The sequence below is a fragment of the Cynara cardunculus genome (genome assembly GCF_001531365.2).
Source record: "Cynara cardunculus var. scolymus isolate 2C chromosome LG 3, CcrdV1, whole genome shotgun sequence".
NCBI lineage: Eukaryota > Viridiplantae > Streptophyta > Magnoliopsida > Asterales > Asteraceae > Cynara > Cynara cardunculus.
The window spans coordinates 26,156,024-26,163,553 of NC_037530.1; positions in this window are offsets into that span (position 1 = coordinate 26,156,024).

Consider the following 7,530-nt stretch of genomic DNA (forward strand, 5'->3'; position numbering starts at 1 on the left):
TACACAAAAATGAATGAAATCCTCCGCGTAAGCCGTCAATTCATGAAATTGTAAGTAGATCTTTGCAAATCCACTTATTTAATCTTTTCAGATTAAGGGAATGAGAAGGTAACAACCAATTTCAACGAATGAAATTGTTTTCAATCTTATAAAAAGATTGGGCTGTGAGTATAACGGATATACTCAGTACAACGGATGTACTGTATATATGAGACTTTTTTATGCTCGTCTCACCAGGTCTTCCATTTAATCATTAATGGCTTAATAAAGGCATATCTATGAATGTTTTGGCAAAATAACATATAAAATGCAAAATCTGTGTAGTGTAGAAAGATAAAGCAATGTATGCTTCTGTTAAGGCTCAAAAAGATAAACCGTGTGGACTACACAAATTTATCAGACTCAATTAGTGATCAAAAAGACTTGAAGGTGGGGACATATATCCTTCTGATTCAATATCAACTTTCTCCAAATGAGAAATTGATAGATGATGAGTTGCGTGCCCCAAGTGTTATTGAAACACTTATCTGTTGAGAGATAAATGAGTAGCCGGTGGGGTTGTGACAAGAATTGGCCTGGGCTTTGCCTTTTTCAATATTAGTCTCGAAAGAATTGAGAACTAATAAATTGTACGGTATGCCCAGATTTTAGAAGTTTGGAACATGATTCTTATATTCTTTTAATCCCGACATAACTCTCGTCAATTCTTTTAGCTCACAACAACTAACCCTCTCATTTTCATTTTAAGCTCAGCACACAAACCCTTTTGATTTAAACTCACTCAGATATGGTTGTCCTCATGGGTAGGTTTGTCGGTTCTGACATTCCATTGAGGTATTTCTAGCACTCAGTCCCTCCTAAAATTTAGCATTATGCTCAATTGATCACAAACAGTTTATCAAAAATAATATTTCAGATAAAGCACAATGATCAGATAAAAATTGATCAAAATATTTGGCTTTAAGCACAATCAATAAAGGAATGATGCGACAACGATCAGATTATTCGGCATATGAGAGAAATGAATGAAGATCTGTAAGAACGAGTTTACAGATTCTAATATTAAAAAAAATTATTGAATGTATATTAATCAAAGAAAAAAATATCATAAAACAACATTTGAATACAAACGAGCGTATTATCACCGAAAATGATTTTCTTATAAGAGACGTGATAATAACAGTTTGAAGAATAGCTGAAACAGGTATTGGAGTTATGTACGATGAGAAATTACACAAGTAAAATCTCAAGAAATATTTGTTCAGAAAAAATACTCGTTTCCCAAAATCAACTCATTTATCAAAAACTTTTATTGAAAAACTTCTAGAGACTCCCCCTAGAAAGTAGATTATAGAAATATTTCAGTTAAACTCAAAGATTAAAAATAAAAGAAACATTTTAAGCACGGGTTCTAAACTGTATGTTTAGAAGCCACATTCAGTTAAGAGCGGGTCCTGAACTGATTTATTCAGAAGCCCTTTGTTGAACAGTGTACAACTCCCCCTGCATTAATGTATCAAAGAAATGATATTTTGATCAGCACAAACTTGACACACCTGCAAAACCAGATTAAATAGATTTTGGTACCCAAACGAACTTGGGTCCTATTTTGTTAGTATCGGGTTGGGGTATGTTGTAACTTCCAAACCGTCTATTTCTATTTGATGTATTCTTTTTAGCACTTTGAACAGGATGATCAAAAATAAAATATGATCCATACCAGCTATTGTGATCATATCTATTCTTACCTTTCCAACTGTTCTGATAGCTGTTATCTCCATGCCACCTGTTGAACCTTTTCTTATTGACAAAAACATTGGTTCTGCATGTTGAGCACATAATTCTTCTCTTGCTAAGATTGATCAAATCATTAGTGGATCTCACAATACAAGGAAGAACAGAGTTAGTAACAACAGGTGTATGAGATGAAACAGAATCAGTTTTATTAACCCAAATGCTTTTAGTCTTAGAAGATTTATTGGTGATCTGATAACATACCCTTGATAATACTGATTAGAAGAACGAGAATAGTTCTTAGAAACAGTAGATTTAGGGCTTCTTGAATAACTTTTCGATTTGGAACAGTCATAAAAGTTGGTTTTACATTGTGAAGAACAACCAATTAAGCTTTGTGCACAAGAAAAGTCTTTGACTTTCTGTAAAAGCTGGTCTCTTTCAGTAATAACTAAATCAAACTTAATTTTAAGTTCAGTTCTCATCTTCAGCTCAGTTTCAAAGTCTGTCTTCAGATCAGACAATTTGCTTGTAGTATCCAGGAGTTTACCTTCTAACTCCTTCTGAAGCATTTCAAACTTTCTCTTCTGATTTATTAACTCTATTTTTTCTTCATCTGAGCTGCTCTTATCATTCTCCGAAGCGATGTCAAGCCACTTTTTCTTATTAGCAAGCTCTTTAGCAATTGATGTATACTTCTTTGAAGTATTTCTCTTTTCAAGAGCAAATTGCTTATTCTCTTCATCTAAAGCCTTCTGCTTTAGAGCATTGCTTTCAGATAATTTTTGTATTTGGCTCTGACAGTCTTCTGAGATGTCTTTATTTTCTTTATCATTCTTGGCCTGTTCCAAGATGATCAGCTACTCAAAATCAGATATTTGCTTTAACAGCATTTTTACATTCATCTCTAGAGAGTTAATCTTATTTTCATAAGATATACGTTCAGCTCCAAATCTCCTTTCAACTTCTATTATCTTATTTTTCTCTTTCTCCAAAACTTTCCTTTCAGCATCCAAATCCTTTTCCGCTTCTAAGACCTTTTCTTTTCTAAGTTCAGAAGCTTTCTTAGCTCAATCATGTCACTTTCAAAGTTATGAGATTTATCAGTTAAGTCATCAGTTTTAGGATGCTTTCTAGCTGAAGAATTTCTTTCATCTCTCAATTCACTCTGAACTTATTGGCGTTTGTTAAACAGATCGTTATTAGACTTACTCCATGTTTTCAATTCAATATCACAATCTTTTCTTAAATCATTCAGAGAATTTTCAAGTTTATTAATTTGATTCTTGAAACCATTCTCAACTCTTTCTAAAACCTTTTTATGCTCTTTTTGTAGATTTGCAATAAATTCTACATTAGCATGATTCTCGGAAAACACGTTTATGTATTTTTCTTTATAGTCCACTGTGCTCTTTTCCAGCTTGCAAACCTGAGCTCTCATCTCTTTATTCTCCTTCTCTAGAATATCTGTCATTTAAAAAAAAGATTGATTAATTACAAGATCTAATGCGATGAAATCAATAAAAAGAAATAAAAAACAGATAAGCTCAAAAAAATAACAGAAAAACACAAAAACTGTTGAGAAAAACAGAAAATCAATGAAAAAATGTCAAAAATCAGTAAAAACAGTCAAAACTGTTGAAAATAGTTAAAAAAAACTGTTAAAACAGTCAAAGACAGTTAAGACTGATTAAAACAGTTTATATGACGCAGAACAATTCAAAAAGTTCTCAAACAGTTTAAAATACAGACCAAAACAGACAAACAATGATCCAAAATTTAAAATCTAAACAAAAATTTAAACCAAACAAAAAATAACTCCTAGAAGAAACAAGCCCAAAACAGTTGTCCAAGTCCAAATTCTGATTCTAGCCCAAATCAAATAGCCGACAACAGTAGCAACTTGTCACTATACAGATGTGAAACTTAAAAAACACAGTTAAATTGTTCTTTCTGCTCTCGAATTGCAACTTCTATCCAAAAGTCCACTTGATGTAGATAGACCTTCACAATCCAATCAACCATCCTTTTATGAACTCGCAACAAAATGAACCTGTGAAATCAAAACAGATTAGGATAAATCGAACATGATAGTAAGCAATTTATGAACAATCAAATAGAAATCAATCCTGAGAAGTCAAACAGCAGACCAATCTTCTTTCACTGTATCATAACCCAATTCAACCAAGTCTAAGCAATAGAAAAATAAACTAAGTCTAAATCAATTACAAACTTGACCAAAAGTTAATAAGCTGAGCAATAAAGCAATTGAAGCCAAATTGACTAATATTCAAATGCTTAGCACCAGAAAAATATTCTAAGTCTTTTGTTTGATGAACACAAATCCGGACACGAGGATGTGCACGAGGAAAACAAGTCACCGGCCCAAATCATTTTTTGACCTGTGAAGGAACCTCCGGACCACAATCTGTGAAGCAACTTCCAGCTTCACTTTAATTGATTTAAATCAAAACCGACTGAAATTGTTTGAGCAATGAAAACCACAGTATGCACAGAAGATTGCTCTTGTATTGGATAAGGCTCCTAAACATCTGCAACCCGACCTAGTTGCTCTTGTACCTAAATTGGTCGAGCATTCAGAACATCTACTTGCTGCTTGTGCACTCTTGGGCAGACTTAAAAGTCAGATGGAGAACCTGATTTACTGCTACTTGCACTTGGCTCCCTTAGCCAATTGAAATGTGACAGTGAAGTATGGGAGCGTATTCTATTTCAATCTTTTGAACTCTTGAAGGACTCAAACGATGCACCTCTCGCAGCAACTATTGACTTTTCTACTTCTAAATTACTGCTTCTTTTCTGCTTCTATGCCAGACACAGCAAAAACCAAATCTAAAATCAGCCACTTGTTCACCTGTTTCACAACAGGGAAATCCTAAAGGCCTGGACAAACCTTTTCTAACTTTGCATAACAAGCTTGCTCAAACAGTCTGAGTTTAATTGATGCAACACGTACAAAAACCACTAAACCAAATGAAGGCGCCAAACCACAAGGGTGGTATCTGATTGGTTTGAACTTGACTCCAAATGTCAAAAGTACCAGGAGGTCTCAGGTTCAAATCCAAGGAGGAATAAAAAACCCCTTGTGGCCATGGAGGTTCAAATGCGATGACTCCGGGCTATCTGCAAAGCAGGTAGTCGCCATGGGATTAGTCGACTCGCATAGCGGGTTGGATATCCAGGTTAATAAAAAAAATGAAGGCGCCATCGTTCAGGTGAAACTGATTGGTCGGCTGCATGATGGTACCATATTCATTAGGAAAGGTTATGATGATACCAAACCTTATGAGTTCAAGACAGATGAAGAGGAAGTAATCAATGGACTCGATAGAGCTGTGATGACAATGAAGAAAGGGGAAGTAGCTTTCCTGACAATTAAACCAGAGAATGCTTTCGGTTCGACAAAATCTAAATCGAACAATGATGAACAACAAACCTGTTTAAGTGTTGTTCGATTTACCAACCTCCGATCATGCCTTGTGCGAAGAACAACTTAAACCGGTCAGAACTTGTCCGATTTACACCTAAATCGAACAGTAGATATGATTATGACTTCCCTTTCTTGCCCTTGAAATGACTCCACTGTCCCAATTTTGATCTCTGACTTGACAAAAGTTTCAAATGCTCTGTTTATTTTGAGTACTTGCTGCCTTGAACCCAGCTTAAATTAGACAGAGTAAAAATCCACCACCAGCTGGAGCACCACCAAATCCAACGCTACCTGTAGCTGCAGCAACAAATCCACCACCAATTTCTTGAAACCAATTGACTGACAAAGATGAAAAACAGATGAAAGATTAACAGATCATCAAATCAAGCTTTTCATGGGAAAAGACATAGCTTAATTTCTCTGGAAGAACAATAGATCCTTTCTGGTCAACATGGTTCCCAAGTACTTCCTGGAGGGTAAAATTTAATATGTGTGTACAGGTATGGTTAGGAGCAACGAGCTGACGCCTGTCATAGTCAACCTTGCGAATTACTTCATCTCATACGCAGAATTTTCCAGATTCGTTTGTAATTTTATCAAGATGAATCACAAAACCTCCGTAAACTTGAACATTACAAACTTCAAATGATCTAGCAGCTTGGGTCGGCAGAATTTTGTTGTAAATTCCTTAAATCGCTCAAGATATATCGCTCACTGCACTGTATGAAACACCAAGTATAAATCCGCTCACAGCCTCTAATCACAAAGAAATCGCTCAACATATGATGCTAATCCGATCACTAGTCCGCTTACTTCTCTTGCTTAAATCGCTCACCACAGAATTTAAATCGCACACCACTAACTGTAAATCGCTCAGAGCACTGTCTAAATTGGTCAAACAGATTCTTAAATCGCTCAAGCAGGTTCTGAAAATCACTCAAAAATAAACTCTAAATTGATCAAGTAGATTCTTAACTCGCTCAATTTGAAACCTGTTGAAACCACAATCCGCACAAGCTGTATCCGATTAAATCACTTATCCGCTCAAAGAAGTCAGCGATTTAAGTTTAAATCAGAGAAGGGTTGTACGATTTAAGCTTGAGATATGCTAATCTGAGTCTTCATAGAAGAACAAAAGATGAAGCTAAGACTGAAAGCTTGAAACCTGAGTTGTACGATTTGCGATTTAGGTCGAACTCTGATGTGCGAGGAAGATGAAATTGGTTACAGTGATAGTCTGTGCAATGAACCTATGCGATGAAGATATACCAGTCAAGCGATTTAACCTAAAACCTTGTGCGATATTCTTGAATCTGAAAGAATCTGTGTCCGGTTTATCTCAAGAACATATGCGATTTAGGTGACAGAACGATGAATATGAATGACTGTTCTGTGAATATGATCCAAGAAATCAAGGCCCAAAAATGTATATCTGGTTGGGCTATTGCTAATCTGGATATGGACTAAAAAAACACTAAAACAAAAAAAATATTAGACAAAATGGATCAAACAAAAATTTTAAAAAAAAATTAAGAACAAAAAGAATTTTAAAAACACAAAATTCCACTAGATCTTGAAAATCAAAGATCAAAACACAAATATTTGTGTATAACAAAGATTTACAATGTGTTTCCGCACATTTTGATCTTGGTTTTAACACTAAAACACAAAATTAAAAAAAAATTGGATCAAAATCTAAAAAAAATAAGAACAAGAGATGAACATTATAAAATCCAGAAAATTTTCTTCAAAAATTTTCAAATCAGATGATTTCTTCTCGTGATTTCTTGCATATTCATGCTTTGATACCAATTGTGAGTCCCACTCTCATCAATCTTCAATAATCTTCAAACAACAATGACAGATCTAAGATTTACAATCAAGAACTTGAGAGAAGAGTTGAGAGGATTTGTCAATTTAGTCAACTTTTACTAATACGTATAGAATTTTACAAATGAGCTCTTACTCAATTTACAAGACAAACACCATTTTCTTCAAAACGAATACAATTATACACTGATTTTCAGTCATAACAAGCTTCTTCTTTTCTTCCTCTTCTTCTGTCTTTGCTTCGAACTAAAGAACACACACTCAGAACTCTCTTTCTTCTCCTTTCTTTTCAAATCCCAAGTAACAAAACAAATATCCCAATAAACACTCTTTAAATATATGATGCGATGGGTGTTTAAAAATATTTTAAGCACATATTCAAAACAATCCCCTCAATTTTCTATCATTACTCAAAAGCAACCCTAAACTTTTATAACTTAAAACCGATTATAACAATACTAGAAAAGTACTCGTGCAATGCAGCGAGACATATCTCGATTTTAATATTTTATTTT